This window comes from Marmota monax, unplaced genomic scaffold (assembly GCF_021218885.2).
Source record: "Marmota monax isolate L192 unplaced genomic scaffold, Marmota_monax_Labrador192_F-V1.1 WCK01_AAM20220418_F8-fsc00073, whole genome shotgun sequence".
Taxonomy (NCBI): domain Eukaryota; kingdom Metazoa; phylum Chordata; class Mammalia; order Rodentia; family Sciuridae; genus Marmota; species Marmota monax.
The window spans coordinates 7,681,863-7,707,762 of record NW_026692846.1 but is presented as its reverse complement, the minus strand read 5'-3'; the positions used below and the strand labels follow the sequence as shown (position 1 = coordinate 7,707,762).

The 25,900-nt window shown below is 39.6% G+C and overlaps 1 long non-coding RNA gene across 2 annotated transcripts; it reads left to right on the top strand.

Annotated features, from left to right (window-relative positions):
• The first annotated feature begins 14,689 nt into the window (after positions 1-14,689).
• Positions 14,690-23,995, top strand: LOC124095825 (uncharacterized). Of its 2 annotated transcripts, XR_006852621.2 has the most exons (4): positions 14,690-14,770; positions 15,489-15,585; positions 16,316-16,424; positions 23,616-23,995. It is a non-coding gene; the product is annotated as an uncharacterized LOC124095825 (long non-coding RNA). The 2 variants fall into 2 exon arrangements; XR_006852622.2 differs by lacking the exon at positions 16,316-16,424.
• Positions 23,996-25,900: the final 1,905 nt, after the last annotated feature.

The window sequence follows — 25,900 nt, the reverse complement described above, 5'->3', positions numbered from 1 at the left end:
CTTCAATTGGTCTTTCCTCTCTCCCCACCTCCCTTCCTCTCTTCTACAATGGGGAGCAAACCCCAGGACCTTGCACATGCTAGGCAAGTGCTCTATCACTGAGCTGTATCTCTGGCCCTCTAGCTGGGTTTCTATTAAAAATAGGACATGGTGCCATTTATGATGGCTATCAGAACAGGTATTATTGGTCAGATGTGGATTAACCCCCAAGGCATGACACATAGTCTTCTAACTGGCTTATGTTTAGTCTTAGGGCAATGGCTGGGAGGCAAGAAAGCGCAGCCAAGGCCAAGGCGATGTAATAGGCACTAAGCTGAAATGAAAGGCCAAACACATCCAACTCTACAGGTAAACAGACTCTAAACTGAGAGCCACTGGCAGATACACCCACCCACAGGACACTGAGCCGCCTTTATCTATCCTGGACTTTAACTCACATGGCAACTGTTTACTTGTCCCTATTCAAAAGGAGGGGCCGTATGATAGGTGTACGATAAAAGAGCAACAGAGAAGAATGCAGCAAATATAAAGCAAATTGATGTACCTGGTTCCATATTTTGTTTCAAGAATATCTCATCTGACAACTAAGAGGATAAAATGAACCAGGTTATTTGTTTTATTAATGTTTATATAATGTGAGCCACTTAATCTCTTTGAATCTAAATTCCCTCTTTTATAAAAGGAAGGCTAATTCTTAAGGTCCATGTAATCCAATAATTCCATGATTCTATAATGGAGTCATATACAAGTAATAAACACTTGTTAGTATTTATTGGATGTGTCTACATGGTCAATAATTACATACATACCTGAAATCAAAGCTGTATTCTTTATTATTCTACCAGATGATGGACTTATAAGGTGAAAAATATCCCAAAATACTGTTTTTTAAAACAAGTGCATAACAAGTCCTAGTAAAACTTAAAAAAAAAAAAAAAAAAAAAAAAAAGAAAGCCTAGATGACTTGGCTTTGCTAGAGTCTAACTGGGATTTTTACATCAGGGAAATGAAGTCATTAACTGTAATGTTTCTTGGGCAACTAGAAATCCAATTTGCTAAATTATATGAGCTTGCAAATGTCTCTCTCACTCCTAGGTTCATATTTCCATCTTTCTTAAAACCCTCCAATATTCTCCTGTCCCCCACTCAGTGTGAAATCCAGTTCTCCTTAGTGGCTTAGAAGTCTACACTAGCTGCCCTCTCAGAATCACCACTCTCCACCCACATCTCTAATTTGCCTTGATTTTTCCCCACTTCAGAGGCTCTGCGCTCCCTCTCCACACTGCCAGATCAGTTTTCACACGGGTCTTCACATGCCTGGTTCCTTCAAGTCTTTGATTGATTCTACTCACATGTCATCAACTCCCTGTCCACCCTCAAGTTGTCTCCCACCCCCATAAATATCAACCTCCTCCTTTGATCTTCAATATACTTATCACAACTCCAAATTGTCTATTTGTTTATTCCTTTCCTTATTTACTATCCAGTACCTGTCACCAGGCAGCAGGGTGGAAGCCGGATGAGAGCAGGAACACATTTTTACTCCTGTAACTTCAGACTGGAACAGCATGTGGCATACAGTAAGTGTTCAGCATTTGTTGAACAAAACAGTAATTGTAGTGGAAGCTAAATCTGTTTAATAGCACTCACTATTCCAGGATTTTTACAATAAGAATTTCAACTGATTTTATGATGGATATTCCTCTATGTTACAAATGAGGAACTTCAATATACTTAGTTACATTACTGGGCCAAAGAATAACAGGAGCATAAAATTGAGACCTACAGTATGAACTTACATCTTTTTCTCACATTTCCTTTTTTAGTAACAAATCCATTCTGCCAATTATTCTAGGCCTTCAACTTATAATCACCTACATTTTTAATGTCTAAAATATTTAAGGATTATTATAATCTCATGATGGAAAGAAAAACAGGAAATATGGCTCCAACAAGATAAGAGTCTCAAATGAAAATGTCATTTCTGTCAGATGATTCCAATGAACAAGAAAAGTGAGAGACTAAATAATATTAGCATGTTTCTTAAAATTAAAAAAAAAATCCTCATTTTTAAAGAAATAAGGAAAAAGATAGTGGATGATCCTAATTGAGAATAAAAAGAAAAAATATAAGGCTACAGTTTAAATAAATAGTGAACTAACAACTAAAGTTAAAAATACATATTATTTAAAATACCATTAAAATATGAAATAGGGACTGTGATGGTCAATTTAGTGTAACAAATCTGACTAGACTATGAAGTCCAGCTGTTTAGTCAAATACTAATCTAGACATTGCTGTGAGGTATTTTATAGATGTGATTAACATTTACATTCCATTGACATTAAATAAAGGTGCTACCCTCTATCACATAGAATGGGCCTCATCCAATCAACTAAAGGCCTTAAGAGCAAAACCCTCAGGCTTCCCAGAAAAGAAATTCTACCTCAAGACATCACAGAAATCCTGCTTTAGGTTCCAGCTTGCTTGCCAATCCTGGGAATTCTGGACTTGCCAGCCACCACAATCACATGAACCAGCCTCTTGAAACCAGGGTCTTCCCCAATCCCCAACTTGTCCTTCTTTCCACACACACCACACACAATCTTGGTTCTGTTTTTCTAGAGAACCCCACTGCCACAGATATGTATGTGACAAAATTTAAGGATTTGTGTCATAACCTCCATCAAACATTATTACCGAAAAATTTAAAAACTTAAATAGAATCTATATCACATTTATAAGTCAGAAACTCAATATTTTAAAGATGTCAACTATTTTCAAATTGACCTATAAATTCAATGAAATCCCAATCAAATCCCCAGTAGGCTTTTTAAAAAATTGATTTATTCTAAAATTCAAAAGAAAATGGAAAGGATCTAGACTCTGAATTTTAAAACAAAACTGGAAGACTAATTCACTACATGATTTCAAAACTCATTATAAAGCATCATTCATCAACAGTGTAGTACTTCAATCAAGATCAACAAATACATCAATGGAACAGAATTCAAAAACAGTACGTACATCTACAGAAACTGATTTTGACAAAGGTACAAAGGCAATTCAATGGAAAAAATAAATTTTCCAACAAATGACAAATGGTACTAAAATAGAGAATATTTTTTCTACATAAGAAGTTTTGCCATATAGAAAATTTAGCATAAATGGATCATTGACCTACATATACAATTAAAATTATAATAACACTACTTAGAGACAACATTTGTGACCTTCGATTGGGGGAAAAATTTGTGCTTTTTGTTTGTTTTTTTTTGAAGTGCTGGGTTTAAACCCAGGGCTTCATGCATGTTAGGGAAGGGCCCTACCACTAAGCTACATTTTTTTCAGACAGGGCTTCCCTAATCACCAGGGGCTGGCCTCAGACTTGCAATCCTCCTGCCTAGCCTCCTGAGAAGCTGGAACTAAAGGCATGCACCCCATGCCTGGCTCTTAAAAAAAAAAAAAAAGTTGAAATATAACACCAAAAGCATAATCTATAAAATAACAAGTTGATGAATTAGTTATCATCAAGATTAAAATGATGCTCTTCATAAGACACTGATAACTGGAGAATGAAAAGACAAACCCAGACTGGGAAAAACAGATCTGCAATTCATAAATCTGATAAAGAATGTTTATCCAAAATATATTAAGAACTCTTAAAACTCAGTAAGATACCAAGTAAAAATTTTTAAAATGAGTAAAAGATTTGAACAGAGGTGTCACAAAAGACAAAGAGATGGCAAATAAACACATGAAAGATGCTAAACATCAGGAGTCATCAGGGAAATTAAAAAGACATTATTATTACTGTGTGTATATATGTGACTGCATGATCAAAAATGATTCTGCAACCTGTACACTCAGAAAAATGAGAAATTATATCCCATCTGATTCAAATGTATGATATATCAAGGTCATTGTACTGTCATGTGTAACTAATTAAAACAAATAAAAAAATGAGATACCAACGCACAACAATTAAAATGACAATAATTAAAAAGGACTATAACAAGTGTCAGCATAATGCTGTCAGAAATGTAAAATGGCACAACCACTTTGGAAAACACTTTGGCAGTTTCTGAAGGATTTAAACATACACCTACCATGAGTCAGCCGTCCCACTCCTAGGTATATAACCAAGAGAAAGGAAAAGCACATGTTCACACAAAGACATGAACATGGAGGGATACAGAAATTTACTTTTAAAAGCCCCAAACGAGAAACAACCCAATAGGCGCCTGTCAATAGGTGAACAGATATACAAACTGTGGTATGTATATCTTTATAGTTGATATATTGACTATTACTTGGCAATAAAGGAAGTAACTATTGATACATGCTTCAATAAGATATCAAAATAACCATGCCAGGTGAAAGAAGTCAGATAAAAGTGAGTGCATATTATAGTCTAAGACATGCAAACAAATATGAAGTGAAAAACAAAAAAACAGATAATGGTTTTCTATGGAACACAATGGAGGATTACAAAGGGGACTAGAAAGCTTTTGCTTGTGTTGGCTTTGTTTAGTATCTTGACTGCGGTTCATGGGCATGCACATACGCCAAAGCTTATCCAACTGTGCAATATTCAATACATGCTGTTTATCATGTAACCCTTACATGTCAATAAAGCTGTTTAAAGAAAAAATAGACTTGTCAAAAATATTAAGAAAAATAAAATAATTTAAAAATGTATTTTCAACAAGAAGAAAACCAATAGCCAAGTTACATTCTTTGGACAAGATTATCAACAGATAACCTAAAGAACTGTTTCATTCTACCTTGAGTCAGTTATTATTTATTTATTTATTGGGTACAAGGGATTAAACTCAGTGGCACTTGACCCCTGAGCCACATCCCTAGCCTTATTTTGTATTTTATTAGAGACAGGGTCGCACTGAGTTGCTTAGTGCCTTCCTTTCGCTGAGGCTGGCTTTGAACTCCTGCCTCTGCCTCCTGAGCCACTGGGATTATAAGAATGCACCACTGTGCCTAGCCTTGAGTCAGTTATTTTTTAAATTAGACGAATGATGTTAATCTGGGAAGGATAATGACGAAATAAAAAAGAAACTGAAGTCCAAGGTAGGAAGGAGATGATAAGGGAGGAAATGCTTTAAATTCATGTTTATAGCTATCAATTGTATTTGCAAATTTGGTTATTTCCAAGGAATCATAAAGGCTGCAGAGAATTTCCAGGTTTACCAAACACACATACAAACAAAAACTCAAGCCAACAAGGAACTAGTTTCTCTGGCACTGTATCTGTGCCTGGTCCTTGAGTCTTTCTGACTGCTTTCTGGCTCCTGTTCCGCAGGTCTGCTGAACACCGGCACTCTTCAGATTCTGCTTCTGCTTCTAAGTCTCACTCTACAGTAGGTATGGTAGCCTCCCGCGAGTGTTATGATTTCATTTGATAATCTGATGAAAACTAGAGGCCACAAACAATGTAATACTTATGTAAAATTTCACATGTAATTATTTGAAAGGTTTCAAAACTGACCAGAGCCACATATTCCTTGACTTCTCAGGGAAAGAACATACATTTCTTGCAGAATTCCAGGCTAGGCTTGATTTCTCAAAATCCCACAGTGAGGTGCATACACAGATGTGGCAATAGGATATTTGAATGTTCACAGGCAACATTCTAGAATCTAGGACCTCATGGGGTTTGTTTTTGACATGCTGGAGAAATAGTTCAACTGGTCAGATTTCTAGCTTACCTAGTGAATGTTGATTTATGAAGGATACTTCTAATACGTGTTCTGTACGTCCACTTAAACATTTGTTTTTAAAAGGTGATTTATATACAGAGATACAAAAAATTGTGCTCTATATGTGTAATAAGAATTGTAATGCATTCCACTACTGTTGTGTATTTATAAAAAAAAATAAAATCAATAAAAGATAAAAAATAAAAGGTGATTTGAAGGAGGGTATGCTTAACAATTTTTGGATAAGAGGTTGTGACACTGAGTAAACTGGATCAGAGACCCAGACATTAAATCAGTGACTGATTCACCCTGCAGGCAAGATGAAGGTAAGGAAAGATCCTCCACTTCAGGGGTGGATCTCCTAAAAATCAAAGGAAGAGCAGTAGAGAAAAGGGACCAAGGGGCAGGAGGCAAGGAGGGAGGGGGGAAATGCTGGGGAGTGATACTGGCCAAATTATATCATTATATTGTGTGCATGTAAAATATGTGACAATAAATCCCATCAGTATACACAACTATAATGCACAATTAAAAATGTGCAAAAAAAAAAAAAAGTAAAAACCACAGTGAGGTATTTTAAAAATCTTCCACTTCAAAGACTCTTTCATAATATACTCTCCCCTTTCTCAACTCCCCCAAACCCACAGATATTTAAAAGACATCCACCAAGTCTGCAAGCTTCTCCAGGACAACACCTAAGTATTATTAATATTTACATAGCACCATGAATGATGCCAGCCTCTCCGGATTATATTATTTTATGGTAACAAATGGTCCTAAATCATGGTCACTTAGAACACAAGTGTTCATTTCTCACATTTTGTCATGAACTGGCTTGAGCTCTTCTCCATCACTTGGTGACCCAGACTTAGCTAAGGCATGCTGGTTCCAGGACAGAGGGACAAGGGCCACTGGCAGAACCACAAGATGGAAAACATCTGCTGATACACAGGACATGTTACTTCCTCTAACACTTTATTGATTAAGGAAAGTCAACTGGCCAAACCTGAGGCTAACAGAGTAGAAAGTATGATCACATTAAGAAGACCCTGGTAGGAAGAGGAACAATATGTCTGAATAATAATATGCTTGACCACTGTGCATTCCTCATAAAATATGTTTATAACTGGTTATAATTATGTCAGGCCAAAGACCACGAGACTGCTCACTGATGCACCAGCCACACACGGTGCCTACCACATAGTAACAAACACACTAAATGTGTACTGAATACATGAACAGTGATGGAGTGACCATGGAATCTGGAGTCAAAGAACCTGTGATAAAGTACTACATTTGCTAATTCCTGACTTGGTGGAAAGTCATTTTTCTCTTCTGATTCCCAGATGGTCGTTGTAAAGATTAAAAACCACAACAACAAAAAACTGATGTGAAAGCACCATGGAAACTATGCTGTTTTATACAAATGTTAGTGATATCTCCAGATAGTCAAATGGGATGAAATTTGATAAACTCATTTAAACTTTTATAGTAACGCTACACATAATATCCTGCACTTACTTTCAAACCATCAACTGGCAAGTAAAGAATGAGAAAGATTAGATTAAAGCATTTCACGTGAACAAGAGACTAGGTTTTAGTTGACCATGGGCTCAATGTGATCAAAGGGTAATATTACTGCCAAAAAAATGTAATGCAAATTTCAGACTGCATTAATAGAAGTACAGTACCTAGATAATAGCTCCATTGTATTCAGCAATGATCAGACCACATCTGAAGTAGTCAGTTCAGTTCTGAACACTATATTTTAAGAGGTACTGACAAACACACATTGTCATAAGTTCAGAGATGTGGATGGGGGAAGGTCTGTAAATCATGTCATGTGCATGTGGTTTGAAAAATTAGGGGTTTACCCTTTTAGTTTGGCAAAAAAGAAGACTCAAGTTGGATTCATAATCATTTTCATATACTCTAAGATTTATTATAAATAAGAATAGAAACTTTCAAACATATAGCCCTAGATTGCTAAGGATTAGTAAGTAAAAGTAGAAGAGAAATAGGTTTAGCTCAATGAGAGGCTATTTCAAAACTTAAAACAAGGTTGGTGGAAAACATGGTTAGAAATGCTACGAGGGTTTGAGTTCTATAAATCTAAATCATTTCTTTTGTAACCAAACATTCTTGAGGAGTTTCAAAATGCTCCAACAGCATGTATTTTTTCTCAGTAAATAAAAACAATAACATCTACACAGAACAAGAACAGAGGTCAGAAGTAAAACAAGAAGTTGTTTGGCCTTGCAAACTTTAACTAAAGGCTTGCTGATAAAGGGAAATAAAGTTTTAAGGCTAATAACATTAAACACAAACATACTGTCTTAGGTTTTAAAGAGGAAACAGGCTTGGTCAAAACTGTAGTTATTCTAGAAACTGTTTTTCCTAGTATGACCCAACTCCTATCATTGTCAGAAGAGGTGCAAAATGGCAGTTGAAAGAAAAAATATGCTGATGTTAAGAACTAGTACTCTTAAGATAATACCCCAGTTGTGATCAGCTTGTACTACCATTAAATTTTCCCATGGTGGACTATCATATCACACGCCACTGTCATTAAAAAAATGTTCACTCAGTAATGTCTTACTTTATTCCCTTATACTATTCAAGGTCCAGCACCTTTCTAGTCTCTTTCACAGCTTGCAAGTTCCCATATATTTTATAAATAGTCTGAACTCCCCAGTAGGTTGTAAGCAGCATAGAATGGGTAAGTGCTGGTGTATACTTATAACCCAGCTCCTTGTCCTCAACTCACTTTCAGCTAGCATTGTGGACACTGAACATTAACCTGCAAAATTCCTTCTTTTACTGAAATGTTTTTAAAAGGTTATTCAACTTGATCATTACACATTGTTTATATCTATCAAGCTAACACTGGACACCCTAAATATGTACAATTATTATGTAAATTGGAAATTTAAGCCACCCAACAACTCTTCATTATATTTAAATTGTTACATAAGAGAAAGTCAAAGCAGTTTTAAAGGCAGATTGAATATTATTTGTTATAAGAAGAAATGAATAATCCCTCTTTATAAAATACCTTGGAAAACAAATTTCCTTTTTTCTTTGCATAAAATACACATATTTAATAGAATTTCATAGTACACAGTTCCTGGCACAAATTACTAAAGCCCTACCTGCTTAGTTCACTGCAGGTATACATACAGATTCATGTGTGTGTGTGTGTGTGTGTGTATTTAAGAAAAAAATTAAAACAAAGTCAGATTCATGGACTTACAAAAATGAGTTTGCCAATGCCTCTAAAAAAAATCAAACCAAAAGAAAAAAATTAAAAAAGAAAAAAAGTTGAACAGTATCCTCTATAGAAGTTTAGGACATACTTGGTACAGGTTAAGGCTTAATAACTCGTTACTAGTCCTATACTGTTTCCTCTCCATGCTCTCTTGTAGGCACTATCAAGAACTGCACAGGTGAGGGGAACACAATGTTATGCTGCAGAATTCAAACACTTTCAAATCTCCCATGTCAATCCATTCAACAGGTACAATCCATATTCTATGGAGTCAGAAAAGATACACTTTGTGCTCAAACAGTTGCCAGTTTAAAGCCATGGTAAAAATAGTAGTACTCTCCTTATCCTCAGGGAACACATTTCAAGATCCCCAGTAGATGCCTGAAACCATAGATATTACCAAAATTTACATAATCTTTTTCCTGTATGTAGAAACCTAAGAGTTTAATTTATAAATTAGGCACAGTAAGAAATCAACCAATAACCAGTAATAAAATAGAACAATATAACAACATATTCTAAGTTATATCAATGTGGCCTCTCTCAAAATGCCTTATTGTACTCACTCCCTTCTTTGTCTTAAGATGTGAGATAATACAATGTTGACATAAGATGGAGTGAGTTACACAGCATCTGGCTGCTGTACATTTACTTGAACAAAGCAGCACTGGAATACTACCACAGTTGTTCTGATAACCCAGACTCTAGTAAGTAACTATTAGGCAGGTAGTATATACAGCATGGACACACTGAACAAAAGGATGATCCATGTCTTGGGTGGGAAAATACAAGATTTCATTATGCAATACTCAAAAATGTTACACAACTCAAAACTCATTAATTGTTTATTTCTGAAATTTTCTATTTATTACTTTCAGATTGCGGCTAACTATGGGAAACAGAAACCAAGGAAAGTAAAACCTCTGATAAGAGGGAACTGTTAGCAAAAATGTTAAATTTCTTTTAAATCAGATAGTCACACATTCAAGCAATTATCTTTACAAGACAGAAATCATGCACATTAAGTATTTATGTTTAAATAATAAATCACTTTAAATTAATTATAATTAACATGTATGAAGTATTTTTTATGTCAGCCATTCTTTTTAAGTATTTAACATGCATTAGCTCAGGCATATTCTTCACCACAACCAGGTAAAGTAATATTATCATCTTTAATTTATGGCTGAGAAAAAGGAGGTACAGAATTATCAAGTAACTTGCCCAAGATCACACAGCTATTAAAGGCAGATGAGTTAGACGAATTCAGCAGAATAGCTCCAAGGACCATTCTTTAACTTTTTTAGTTGAGTACATTATATACCTTGACACCTGAAGACCCTTTTGAGTTTGTTAGCTTTAATTACATATGAAAAAGTATTTTCACAGGCAGTCAAGATGTATGGAATTATTAAAATGCTTTCATGTTCAGTTTTTAAGTTTAGATGACAGAATTAGGGACATCTCTTAAGCCACTAGTATCTAACCTGGTTTTTCCAAATAATAAATCTGTTGGCTTTATTTATACAAAGTTGCATAAATGTAACCAAGTGCCTTTTACATATTTAGCATAATTCCTGACACTTGCCAAAAAATCCTTTGCACAGGGTGTGGGATGTTTCATTCACATGAGTGTGCATTATAATAATTCTACTACTTCTCAAATGGTAAATGCAATAATTCAATAGACACCTAAATACTGAATGAACAGCACCAAGTAATACGGTAACAGGATAAATTAGATTGTCTAGGCTCTCAAGGCAGGCCACAGTTACAGAACAATGTAATAAGAGCTTTTATGGGGATATGACCAAGATTCCCAGGAACAGAGATCTACCTAGTTCCATCGAGTGTGGTGGCAGCTTCATGTGCAGCAGTAGCTTCACATGCATTCTTTCCTCTCAGAGAACATACGCAATTTAAGTAGGACTAGAATGCAGGGTTTGCACAGCAAGGAAGAGAATGTGATGAAGAGGAGAATGAAACTGGAGCCAGAGAAAGAAAAGTCTAATGAGTCATGATGATAATAAAGCACTATAAGGATTTAAGCAGGAAAGGGATGGGATCAAATGTTATCACATTTTAAAAAGAATCCTGCTTTCAAGTGAATCACAAATTTGCACCTTTAAAATTAAAGTACAACTGCACTGTTTCAAATTGGAGTGAACCTGCTTGACCAGAAGAACACTTTATAGAACAGTTTCAAAACCAATGTTTTAGAAGAAAAATTAATAAATCTACACAAATGTTCTCCCCACTTCATGCCTCTCACTACAAATCTAACTTCTCAGGTGCAAACATTCATTCTAGTAGTTTTTCATCAGTTACAGAACTAGCCATATATAGAACAAAGCATATACTACTACAAAAACAATATAATCAGCATGTATAATGCTACTAAAATAATATAAGCATATATAAAAAATGATACAGAAAAAGGGAGATAAAGATAGGTGTCAGCTTGTCCATTCTTGATTTAAAACTGTAAGTGATCACAGTTTCTAACCCAAATATGACAATTCCTAGTTGGACAAATACTAATGTATTTGTGGCTAGAGGATATTGAAAACTGGCACAGTGCTAGAAGATGCAAAATGATTATAATTGGCAGAAGTTTTCAAGGTTAGTAGACTTGGACTTTCTTAACAATGATTTTGTGTCTAAAAATCCTTCCCTCCTTACAGCTTGGGCATGTGTTCTCACCTTATAAAATTTGTAACTAAAATATAAAATGTGATCACTAAAAATGACCATCAGTGTGAAAACTGCATATCTTACTTATAGCTACCTAATGTATTCCCAGCAACAAGTGAAACCAAATAAAGATATGGATATGCCTCTCCTAATAATTTATTGTTCTTGATTCTACAGTAAAGGAAGCTACGTTATAATCCCACATCAATGAATTTACTCAACATGTTTTACATCAAAACAATTATACCCACTGATACAATCTAATCTAATCCCCATGAACTTTCTGTCCTCTTCTTGTACTAACATTTGTGGGGAACATACTCACTTAAAAAGACTAAAGGATTTTAAAAATGTCATCCATTTTTTTAAGTAGTAAATTGAAAACAAACATTCAAAACAATGTTCAAGACATATTAAGAATTACAGCATAATCTCAGAGTTATCATTGCTTTTCTCTACCAGATAAAACATCAGAAAACAGTGACCACCTGGATCACTCTGCCATAAGTTCTCCTGTAGTATATGGCTAACGACCACCACTGACAACTATTAAAAGGGAAAGGGGAGAGAAGCATAAGATAAAAAATAAATCCTTCAACAATCATTTGACCTATTTGTATCATATATGTACTTATTTAAAGACATACTTAAGAAATGGTCTTACTTTGAAGCAACATAAATGCTATTGTAAGAAAAATACCATTTTTATATATTTACACCGTCAAAAATTTATCACCCAAATATCTGAGCATACTCCAGACTTCCTAAATTTACAAAATTAGTGAAGGAGTCCATTATAAATCTGTTTGGGATAAAGATACCTCTCTACATTATAGTAAAAATAAATTATATCATATGTTCCAATCATATTAGTCATGTCAGGCAAACAGCTTAATAAATTACTCATTCATAGTCTTTTCAAATATAAAAGTCTGAGAACTATCATATAATCATTAACACAAAATAACTTTTTCTTTTAGATAAGTTTCTGTTTATAAATCAAATGAAAACACACTTGAAAGTAGTTCTGCAGAGAAATAAAGTTTAAAAAAGCTCATATATAAAATTAAAACTAAAACAATACCAATACCAATACCACACACTTATCTATATATTTAATTAGAAAGTTTTAGAGTTAAATTTCCTTTGCTTGTCTGTTTAAGTTTTTTTTTGGTCCTTTTGAAAACCATTCCATAGGCAAATCAATTTTTTTTAAAAGAGACTATATGCCTACTATGCTGATTTTAACAATATCACATAAAGTTAATAGCATAAATACTAACAATAGTTAAAAAGATACAAATTTATACAAACGGTGCCTAAATATCCCACATAACAAAAAATGTTCACTAGTTACCTGAAGGTTAATTTACATCTTTCCTAATTTGTGGAAATTGCAAAAACTTTTCTATTTAGAGTAGTTTCTGATTAAACTACATTCAGTAACTAAAATTTAGACACTGTCCCAGAGACAATAGTTGGGAGAAAATAAAGAGGACAGTTTTTTTCAAATGAACTTTGTACTGCTATTATAGATAACATGACCCAATGCTTAATACTAGCATTAGTGGAGTCTGGAAAACATGAACATGTAATAGTGAAAGAAAACCCTGCAAGGAAAAAAAGAAAATACAATTTACGAGATCACCCATGACTCCATCTCTGAACTCATCCTTTCTTATTTTTAAAATCTATTACTTAAGTTTCTGTAAATTACAAAGTTTAAGCTTTCAGAAAATTCCATATAGTGGACTTAACACACACTAGTATTAGATAATACTTTATTCTTAAGAACTCTAGTGAATATTATTTAAAACCTTAGTTTACATAAAGTGCCTTGAACCTTTGATTGCATATTATAGGAAAAAACTCTGGGAACAGAAAAATTACATGCTATCTTAAAAGTGACACTGGATTAAACAATGAAATTGAGAACATAAGTCATCCTTAACTTCTAATTAAAATTTCTAATAATTACCTCTACTTCCATATTATGACACAATTGTTTTTAAAAGATGCAGTAATATGCTTACTTTATTTATATGTATTTTAAAAATTTAAATTTCATACCCTTATTAGCCATAAATCCAATGGAATGTATTTCTTTTACCTCATTCTGCTCTGAAATTTACAATCCTTTGACAATCCAGACTTAAAAAAAATTTAAATATTCCTTTTAATATCATAGTGTCTTCAATCTTCATTTTTCATGTTTGTTCACTTGAGAAATGGAAAGCCTGCCCTAAAAATCAATGGCATCATTCAAGCTGTTCCTTCAGTTTTCATAATATTCAATTATGCTAAGAAGAATAAAGCTGTGCCCAGTATCCTGAAGTTGGACCCTAGATTCAACTTCAGCATTAACACCTTACTTTCTATCTAAGGTACAATAACAAAATACCATTAAGCACTCTAAAGACACTTCTAACACTTCTATGCTTGCATGCTGGGCTCTTTATTTTTCAAATCCCTTCTCTAAAAACAAAATTTCTCTACAATTGAAAGGTGATAAGGGTGTCACTCTTACCCAAGGGAGGCATGAATAGTATAAAACAAACCAAACGTGATTAGTTATCTTTTAGTAAAGTTTGTGGCCACTTCTCTTTTTTCCTCCTTATCCCAACATAAAGTGTAAGTTAACCCATAAGTAAGTTCTATTCACATTGGCTCAAGTTCCTTTTTTTTTTTTTTAACATAACCAAAGCAAAATATATCCGAATTAAACTCCCCAAGTACATTATCCAATACCTCCTGTAACTCCAAATGAACGCAACAAACTCTCACAAAAAGGAAAAAAAAAAAAAAAGGTCCCTTGAAAGTTTAAAAGAGTATTCAGTCCTTGTCCTTTCATCAAAATGGCCTTTTTCTCAAGTGACCCAAATAGAATTGCCGCTTAGGAAAAAATCAAGCCTTTAATTCTGAAGAATTTGCACCTAGAGAAAATTTCAAGGTAACGGTTTTTACTGCTGTGGACTTTTGACCAAATCTATTTATTTTGATTTTGCTGAAGTCTGGGTATAACCACTGGTTGGCCTCTGCTGCAGGATCACAGTCCTGGGGAGTGTCTGACAAGAAGGCCTTTGATACCACAGTAAGTACACTACCTTAGATGGGATTCCCGACAAACCTGACCATAAAATTTTACTCAATGGTGAAAAGTATTTTAATTAGGTTTCAGTGTACTCCTTAAATAGTACGGCATAAATTAGATGACAAATTTTGCATTCAGTTAAAACATTAATAGGTAATGTATAAATATGGGGCAATATTGCTTTGCCCCTAGATGATTTTAGGGAAGGAACAATTTAAGGAACACACTGATAACCCCTACATACATCAAAAGTTGGTCCCTAAATTGTATGCCAACTGATTTTTCATAAATCAAACAAACTTTGATAAGTACCATATAAAGGGATTATTTGACAGTACCTTTTACTGACTCTCTTTTGTGAAATTTTCATTTAACCGCTAATTGTTTTGTAACTTTAAACTTTAAATATCAAATATCTTAGAGCACAGCTGCTTTCATAAGCCAAAAAATTCACCCCAGCACAACTGTCCTATTACCCCTGAAGGAAGCTCTACAATGTCACTCCCCCAAACCAATTGTTTCCATGACAGAATATACAAACAATACAAAAAGTTGAAAACTAAATTGATTTTTAAGTGTGAACTAGAAATAGATTTCCAAAAAAAATTACCAAAGGATATTTTTGGCAGAGATTGCAATAAATGCTGAGTAAAAATGATTTTCAAAACAAATCAAGATATGCATTTGTCAAGTCATTTTCCCATTTGTCTTTTATCAGCTGGAGTAAACTGTTCAAGAACTGTTTATCTCCATGAATACATGACCTCCAGGATGCCACCAAGGTCAACAAGACCTACAGGAGGGGGATATGCTGAGTAAGTGCTGATCTGCCCAATTCTACAGTTTCCTTTAAGAGAAATGGAAAGAAGAAAAACACAAATTTATTTATATGTCACAAGAAAAAAGGTTACTACAACTAAGCATCCATTACAAGACTGTATACTGACATATGTCAGTAATGACCAATGGGCCCAAAATGTAAAAGAGATCTAAAAGAACAGGACCAGTTACAAAAGTGAGTGCATCGAAAGAATTAACAAGATTCCCAAGGAATCTCCCCTTACATCATGTACTGGAAACCTACCCTGGCTACATGCCACAAAGACTCAATTTCAAAGTGAGGGTCCTCGGTTGAGAGAACTTTTTAAAAAAGTGACAACCAACCAAAGATCCATAACCAACAGATGAAGCACCCACGTATCAGAAATGCTTAGGGGTGAGGAGCAAGTTTGTGCATGCTGAGTCTGCCAGCTGCCATCTCTTGTCCTTCGGGCATTTCCTCCACTACCACCGTCTGCACCTCTCACAAACCAGGAAGCTTTCTTGGATGAGATTTAAATTTTACCCACTTGGTATCTGCTTACACTAGACTTATGCTGGAAAAAAAAAATCCCACATCAACTTGAAACTATTATATTGGAAATTTCCACACAGAGTTCAGACATAGACACTCGGTAGGTCGGAGCTAGTGCCTGATCATGGCCAAGTAATTTTGTGGAGAGTAGTTTTAACTATAGACAATCCATTCTATCGTCCCGTAAACAGGTTGCAAACGTATGGTCGTGGAAGACTAAAAAAGACAAACCATTAGCCAAAGCACCGTTTATTCCCAACCTGCAAGGTTCTGGCTGGTAGCAGTCTTCGAGTGACTTTGGTAGGTGGCCCGGGGTCAACGTGATTACCTAACAACCCAGGCATCTTTAACCAGCTCCACTCCGACGGGCTCCAAGCTCCTGGCAAAACGAAGACAGCTTGAGCATATCAAGTACTTCGGTGCCCCGCTTCTATTTTTCTCCGCGCACACGGAGTCTGACACCTGAAACCCGTCACGCAGGCGTCACCTCGCTGCTCGGGGCTTCGGGGTGCCGCATTTATTTTTAAAGTCCACCGGGCATCGATTCGGCTGTGCGCCCGTGGGAAAGATCAACCCATTTCCTGCACACACCAGGGAAGGGGCTCCTGACGATCCGGGCGGCTTCCTCTCTCCCAAGTAACTTTTCAGAAAACCACTTAGTCCTAAAATAACCGCAGGCAACAAACACTGCACACTGGCATGGCAACGCTCGCCGCCGCCGCTGCCCTGGCGGCTCCGCGTCCGCCCGGGGCTCCGGCCCCCGCCTCGAGTCCGCACCCGCCTGGCGGCACCGACTTCGCGGGCAGCCGCCACTTCGGCCGTCCGGGCACGAGCGGGCGCCAGGTCCCGGGCGGTGCTGCCCGGCCCCGGCCTCGCCGGGCCAGCCGCGGGCCACCTGCCCGGGTCCCCCACGCCGAGCCCCGTGGAGCCGAGCAGCGCCCCTCCCGGCCGAGCGGCCCGCGCCGCCCCGCGCCCGAGGCCGCGGCCCGCGCCTGTCAGCGCCCCGGGCAGGGTAGGGCGGGCCGCGCGCCGCGCGCTCCCCTGCCGCCCCGCCGCCGCACTCACCTGGCCCGGCCGGCCGAGGGCGGGCGGGGGCTGGGGTCGCGCGGAGGCCCCCGCCCGGCTACCGCCGCCGCGGCGCCCACCCTCCAGCGCCCCGCGCCCCACTCCCGGCCGGCGCGCGCCCGGCGCGGCTGGGGGAGGGGGCGCGGGCACGCGCGAGCGCCGGGCGAGGGGCGCGCGGGGGGCGGGGGCAGGGGGCGCGGCGCGGGCAGGCGCTCGGCGGCTGTGGCGGGGAGGAAGCAGCCTCGGCCGCGTCCGTCATGGCGTGCGGCGGCGGCGGCGGCGGCGGCGGTTCCCTCTGGTCTCTCCGCTCTCTCGCCTTTAGTTTGACCTTTCCCTCCAGTGTGTCTGAGGGAGAGCGGCCGTGCGCGCGCGTGTGCATGGCTCTGTGTGTGTGTGTACGCGCGCGCGCGCGCGGAAGGGGCCGGGTTCGTTCTCCGACGCCTGACGTCACTGCCATGGCAACGGCAGTCCCCGCCCTCCGCTTCCATTTCCTGTCCCCTCCCATTCTGCACGTTCCAGGCTCTCACGTGCCCACTCGCACGCGCGCACGCACGCACGCACGCTCGGAGCGCGCGCCCCGAAAACGAGGCGGGTAGGTAATGGGCCTGCTCCCTCCCTGCGCCTCGCCGCCTCCCAGAATCGGACCAATCCAGAGGACTGGAGCCGTGGGCGGGGTAGGCTAGGGGGCCAGGGCAGCGTGAAAAATTTCCCGCGACCGAGCGAAAACTCTTCCTGAGCGACTGAGCATGCTCGATAGCGAAAAGGGTCCGCCGGACCCAAGTTTGGGAAAGAGGAGGAGGAGGCGTTGTTGTAGTTGAGCGTAGCTGGGGTCCGGTGTCTGGGAAGGTTGCCTGCTGGCACACTGGGGCGACGTCGATTTTTAGAGTCTGGAAGTCTTGGAATGGAATCTGTCCTCCACTATTTTGCTGTGTGACCTTGGGCATGTTACTTTAACACTCTGAACTGAATGTCTGGAGTAAAATGGGTTAGTAAAAATCTGCCGCGGTGGTTGTAAGGATTAAAAGAGCCTCATTTGGCTTATGGTAGACTATAAATACCTAGCAGCTATTATGGAGCCCACAACCTCGGTTTTTTGAAATGGGGGCACAGGACTGAGAGATCAAAGCATTAAATGACTTTTTCAAGGTCGAGTAGTGGCAGAGACCCAAGGTTCAAGTTCAGTGCCCTTCGTCCCCTTTTGGCACAATGGAGAGGAGCACTGGTGTCTTGGATCAAATGCTTGCTTATGACCCAGCAGGCGGGGAAAGAAGAGGGGATACAAAATTGGTCATCATCGGCCACCATCACATTGGCAGCAGCAGAACATGTTACCTTATTGTCAAATCAGGTGTTCCTGTAATCAAACTCTGGCTTAGCCCACAACTGACAGTATGACCCTGGCCAGGTCACTTCTCCTTAAGCTCTGATTGCAGAATGTGGACAGCAGTGCTACAGTATAAGGTTGCTGGGCAGGGGAAAATAAAATATTGTGGGAAACCCTCCTTTAAAGAGTTCCCCAACATCCAGCAAAGGTTTAAAACTGTATGTAAGGGGTGGACAGCCATGGTGCGACTCTTGGGGCTCAGTTATTTAAGACTTCTGAATTTGCATCTGCATAAATGGCAGAATGGCATTTTCCTCAGTTTCCTAGTGGCACCTAAGTTTCTTCGGAAGTTAAGTTAAAGTGTAAACACAATATCAAGAAGCTTCATGGTGTAAGGCAACATGACATTTACCTGATGTCTCCAGTAGGCAGGAAGGCCTTCCCAGCCAGCAAGGGGCCTATGACCTCGGAGCTACACAGGCAGGCACCTTAGGGTTTGACCCTGGTGGTCTCCTCATTGCTCAAACTTGGGCTTCCAGCCCTCTCTCCTATTTTCACTCTTAATCTTTTACTGCCTCTGGGTATTTATTAACCATTAGAGTACTATTTATCTCTAGATTTGCTGTTAACTTTTTAAAAAAGTCTGTCTGTCTCTGTCTTGTAGCTCTAAACCTAAAACTGATCTTGGTGCAGAACCTCCGCAGATCCTGAGATTTCCTCATTTCTTCTCCAGTGTTTCTCCTATGACCATTTCAAGTTTCAGCTTGAAGGCAGTCTCTTCCAGAAAGCCTGGCTAGAGCTACATGATTGGAATGAATTAATCCCTTTCTCAGAGCACTTGGGAAGGCCCTCTGGACAGTGTTCCTCATGCACATATCACCTACAGAAAGCTGCTCTGAATGTCCATGTATGGAGTTGTTGAGCCTATGGTCCAATATACATTATTACTCATTCTTCTAAGTCTTCATCTGTTTGCCTTCCCCATCAGACCGTAACACTCTGTAAGGAACCGCGTCTAGGTCCAGCATGTCTGGCCTGTTCCTCACTACCACAATACCTCTCCACAACTGGTTATTGAGGCTGGGAATGTAGCTTGCCTAGCATGCATGAGGCCCTGAGTTTAGTCCCCCCACCATCAAAAATAAACCAAAGTACAAAGTATCAAACTTGGGGCTGGGATTGTGGCTCAGCGGTAGAGTGCTGGCCTAGCATTTGGGAGGCTCTGGGTTCGATCCTCTGCACCACATAAAAATAAAATAAAGATATTGTGTCCAACTACAACTAAAAAATAAATATTTTTTTTTAAAAAACAAAATATCAAACTTTAAGTTAATTTTTTTTAAAACCCAATAGCTACTGAAGAGCTGAGTGGGCTCCCCATTTTATAAGGTTCTTAGGGATAGACTTTACCTTGCTTATATTGCAGAACCAAGAATTTATAGGAAGTTGGATTCCCAGTAAGTCTTGGACTATTCTAAAATGCACCAGAAATGGATGGGGGCATAGCTCAGCGATAAAAGTAATGTGTGAGGCCCTGGGTTCCATCCTCGGCACTGTAAAATAAATAAATAGAAATTAAAAACAAATAAACAAATAGAATGCACCTACTCGGTGATACTGTCGACAATGAAAAATGACTATGGTAGTGCAGTAGATACTGGGCAATGTGATAAGTGGGAAATCCATTGAGAAGCAGCTTCCACCAAGGACCTAGGATCAGAGATGATCAGAGTTTGTTAGGATGAAATAATGGACAGCTTGCCCAACATGTGTCAGTGATGTTGCTACTGGAAAAGGGGGAAAATTATGCAAAGAGGAATATTTTCAAATCATGCTCACTTAATCTGAATGGGTAGTGTTTGTCCCTGTCTACTTTAGCTCAGTTATCTTTATAAAGCCCAGTGGTATTCTCACATCTAGCATTGTCCTCCCTCTTGATATTGTGTTTGCATGTGTGTGTGTGAGTCCTCACCAAATCTAGTCCTGCCATTTCTCATCATGCTAATGGCACCACCAGCTGCCCGGAGCACAACCCTGGAGTCATCCTCAGATTTTACGTGTCTCCATGTTATGGTTTGGCTGTGAAGTGTCCCTTAAAATCTCCTGTTCATGCACAGATGTTCAGAGGTTAGAGGATGAGATGACAAGAGCTGTAACCTAATCAGTGCACCGAGTTTGAATGGATGGAGTGGGTGGCAACTGTGGACAGATGGAGTGTAGCTGGAGGAGGTGGGTCCCTGAGGAAGGATGCACCTTACCTGTGGCTCATTCCCCACAACCTCTACTTCCTGGCCCCACTATGAGCTGAGCCACTTTCCTCTGCTGGGTCCTTCCCTGTGACATGCTGCCTCACCTGGGGCCCAGAGCAACGGAGTCAGCCATCTGTGGACTGAGATCTGTGAAGCTATGAACCCCAAAGAAACTTTCCCTCCTTGAGGTTGTTCTTATCATGTATTTTGGTCACAGAGGCAGAAAAGCTGACAAAAACACTCCCTCTGTCTGTCTCCGTGGGCCATAAAGTCTTCTGTTGCAGAGGTCACCATGAACTGGAGACGTTCTGCACCTGCTTGGTCACTGCCTTAGCTCAAGCACTCATCTCTCCTCCATACTCTTCCCAAGCCTCCTAACTGGGCTCTCTGTCCCATTGTGGGCCTGTCCAGCTCCAGTTCCCCCCCATTTCAGACACCAGAGGGACCTTCCTGAGAGGCAGAAATGCACCTTGGAATTCCTTAGGCCTCTCCTGCCTCTTCAGGAAGACCAGACTTCAGTGGCTCTCTGTGCTCCTCCTCAGCCAGTTTCTTCAGCCCTGTCTCCCACCACTTCTGCAAGGGCTGCTTGTTCCCTGCATGTTGAAGTGTGCAGCCTCTCACAGGCATAATGTTCTTGGTGCCCGCAAACCCACCTACCTAGCTCTCCGCTCTGGCGTTTCTCATCTCTGCGTTCTAGGTCTGTGAGAATGGTCCTCACTACATGCCTCTGGTGGAGCTCTTCATATGTTCAAACGGTTTTATGGTGTGTGCCATCTTTTCTTCTCCACTAGTTTGTGAGCTTCTGGAGACCAGGAATCTGGGCTTATCTCATTCATGTATGTAACTCTGGAGCACCCGGTATGTAATAGACACTTCATAATTGTTTATTGAATGGATTAGTGTAAGTTCCACCAAGGAACAAAGCTATTATATTTCTTGGATTCTTCATAATGCCATGTCTAGTATTATGCAAGTATCAAGTAGGCACTTTAACTACAAAATAAAGGGTGCAATGAAGCATTGCAAAGGTATCGTGTGCAGGGACTGAGCTTAGTACTTTCCATTAACTGACTCTGGTCAGTTGGTCCCTAACAACCTTATATAATAGCACTACTGTCCACATTCTGCATATAAGGAAATCAGAGCTTAAGGGGTAGAAGTGACTGGGCCATCATCATACTGTCATCTATGAGCCAAGCCAGAATTTGATTACAAGAGCACCTGATTTGGCAATAAGGTAATATGTTCTGCTGCTGCCAATGTGATGGTGGTGATGGCGATGATGACCACTTTAGAACTTCCTCTTCTTCCCCTGTCTGCTTGGTCATAAGCAAAGTCTTCTGCAATTGATCCAAGAAACCAGTGCTCCATTGTGCCACCATGAAGAAATGTGATTGCATTTCATGCAGCAAATATGCACAAGTCAGGCTACATGGTCATCTTCTCTCTTGCAGAATCATTTATCCATAACAGAAGTCAAAGTTACTAATCTTAAGAACATAAACATTGAGCACGTAAGGCTAAGACATTTAAAATTGGCCTTTGGGATCTGAAGAACCAGCTGAGGCTTCTTTCCTTTTCCTTTTTCTTTTTGGAGACTAAAATAAGAAAACTTGTTTGAATTGGCAACATTGTTCATTAATGGGACCTGAGCTGTCTTTTGGTATTTAAAAGGCAATCCTCAAAAAAGTTGGGTCTGGAAGCCAGTGTGGGTGTGTTAAGTACCTCATTAGGTGCAGAGAAAGAATACAGGGCTCCTTCTTAAGGGACTCTCCCGCTCCAGGATTGCTGAAAAGGCCCCGGAGTTTGCTTGGGGCTCCTATAGAGATATAGGCACACCCTTGACTTGTGAGCACTCCTCTGATAGCTAAGGTCAACATCTTTGTCAGAACAGAAGCCTGTAGGGGGAGGAAGTGAGGGAAGAGGTGGAGAAGTGAGGACCCACATCTACCCACCTCACCAGACCAGCTCAGTCAGTCCTGGATGAACAGTGGGAACCAGCCCTTTTGCCCTCATGTCCATCTAATGCTGATGTATTAAAATGAGGTATCCACCTGTGCACTGTGCTCTGCACAACCCTGGGGGCGGGGTGGCTATCTGCCTGGGAATATATGTGAGTGGTGGGCTCAATACTCAGCACAGTACTCAGCCTCCATAAACATAGACAACCAGGCTGGAGATGTGGCTCAAGCGGTAGCACGCTCGCCTGGCATGCATGCCGCCCGGGTTCGATCCTCAGCACCACATACAAACAAAGATGTTATGTCCGCCGAATACTAAAAAATAAATATTAAAAAAATTCTCTCTCTCTCTCTCTCTCTCTCTTAAAAAAAAAAAAAAACTGGGTAAACATAGGCAACAGTCCTAAGTGACGTGTACAGGCACATCTGTGTCTATGTGGGCAGTTTAAATGATCCTGATTATACCTTTGATGATGCAAATCAGTGGAATGCTCAGCAATTGTCACCTCAAAACTGTAAACGAATTTTATTCTACAAAGTTATACCTAAATATTTGTGTATATTTCAAAGTGCTTATTATAATGATATCACTACTATTTATTTATTTTTTAAATGTAACAGTTGAGCATCTGCAAGATTTTAGGCATGGTTCAAAAGTCTGGATTAAACAACTTCATTTCATAAAAAAACTGTTAACTGATTCATTCAAAGATAAAAAGCCTATGCTTTTTGTACTTTATGCCATTTTTTTAATGTGAAGGTGTCCCCCAAATCCTTCTTATTTTTACATGGAGATGACATTGGGCTATTCCTCTCAAATAGCCCTATATATTAGTATGCCCCAGTCAATATAATCCTTATGCAATGCTTTTTTTTTTTCTTTTCTTCCTAGATCTTCCTTCCTCTTTTACTAAGGAGGCCCCAGAAAGTAAGTTGGCTTCTTTAAGGTTTTCCTCAACTGCCCTTAGCAGAGTGAGCCCAGGACCAACTGCCCAGGGAGAATAGTCAGACTTGGATCTCAGAGGATGCTTGGATCTGTGGGGGAAAGCTGCTGTCCAACCAGAACATCTGGATCATTTGGATCATTAAATGGGCAACAAATAACTGAAAATATGTGTGTGTGTGCACGCACACTCATGCATGTGTGAAAGTGTGTGTTTGGTATAGAATCAAACTTTCCTTGTGGATTAGTTGGAAAAATAAATGACCATATTTGAAACCCAAATCTGTGGAGTTGCTCAAACTTGTAACAATAAATTCTTTGTAAAGTGAGCCTCTGCCTCTGCTAGTCTTTATGACATCACTTTTCAGTCTTTGGTGGCCTTGCTCTGTGAGTGTCACTTCAGGAAAACTGTTAGTGCAGTTCCAGGAGCTAATACTTGGTAACAACAGCAACAACAAAAACAAAAAACAAAAAAAATCCCAGTACACAGATGCAGTCATCCCCTCCACACATACACTTAAACAGAAGGACACAGAGTCCCAGCAACTGGCACCGTGTTTACTGTTATCATTATCAGCATCAATATTTTCCTTAAGTTAAGATGCTTAAAGAATTCTGAAATTATAATCTTGACTGTTCGCAGCAACCCAGGAAGAACCCATGCCTGTCCCCAGGAAGAGGGCAGGCTCTACTTCCTGAGTGACCATTTTGCAGTGTCTGTCCCGTGATCCCATGAGGCAGGCAGTGTTATGCCAACCATCTGTGTTTGAATGGCCCTCCTCTCCTGCCAAGCACTTCAGAGCCAGAGGTGGGACTTCTTGGTACTTCTTCAGAGTTGGGATCAACGACTGTAGCAGGGCTGGCTGAGCTCTCCCTTCTCCCCAGGATGGGATGCAGGTCCATCCCCTGCAGGCCACATTTTGCCCTGAGGCAAACATTCACTTTTTCTACTGGCACAGTCATTTAAGCCACACCAAGGCCCATTGGTGTGATGCACTTAACAATTAGGTAAGTTTTGTTTCTTTAGGGTAACATCCATGCTTCCAGGGGACCTGCAAAGGTCATTCCTGTCAAAGGTGCTCAAAATCAGCAGCCAAATTATTCCTGCCAAATACTCTGAGGTTGCTGAATAGAGGCTTGTACCATTTTAAATAGTAACTTAAAAACCTCTTGTCCTGGGCCCCAGAAATAATCATGATACTTCTAATCAGCGTCCTCAGAAGTGAGTGTTAATGATTATATAACGAGTGGCCACTATGTGAGGCATTTTAATGGTGCTTTATGCATGGAAAATATTTAAGCTTCCAAACAGTTTTGCAAGGTAGGATTACTACACCCTCCTATAGATGGAGAAACAAAAATTCAGAGCACATAAATGACTTGCTCAGTGTCACCACAGGGATGATGTTGATGAGCTTAAAAAGTATTATTTTTTAAAAAATCACCTAAGTATGTAAAGAGCCAATTCCAAACTCAGGGATATTTTAAACAAGCTTTTTATTGGAAAATTGTAAACATGCAAAAAGAGGGAGGTATACCCATCAAGCACCTCCTATCAGGGATAATTTGGAATTAAAAGGTTTTGAATGATTTCTACCTTATTTTTCTTGGATGAGAGCCAATTCCTTAATGAGCATCTCTGCAAAAGAGGAACCTGGGACTGAATCTTATTTATAGAGGAAAAAGCTTATTTTTATTTCAATCTCACATCCTTACTCTCCACTTGAATTTGCCAATTAATGCAGGAATAGCAAAGAATGTGAAGACTTGATTTCGAGTTGTCTGCTCCTCATCCCTACCGCAAAGGCTCCATTTGGGATCAAGGCAGGTTGACAGCGAGTCCTGTAACCATCTTCTCCCTTCATCAGCTGCAGCAAGACGGCAGGTGCTTCATATTGTGACAGCCACAGCCAGCTTGTGTTTAGTAAGTGACTGCTTTAGAATGGGTAGTTCAGGACTGAGCTGCAGCCTGCTTGCTGGCTCACCAGCTGTGACTGTGCATTTGATGACATCACATTGGCGGCTTGAAATTGGCCATGGTGGCAGTACTTACGCTATGGACATTGGTGAGCACTACCAATCAGGATTTCTATTCTCCAGAGAAGTAGTTAAATGTAGAAGTTGTTAAATGTTTATCATAACACTACCAGGTAGATTGTATTAGCTGCTAAAAATTATCCTCTGTTCTTCATTGTGAGTCTACTCCCAAGGGCCCTGCCTGTGAGAAGAGTATA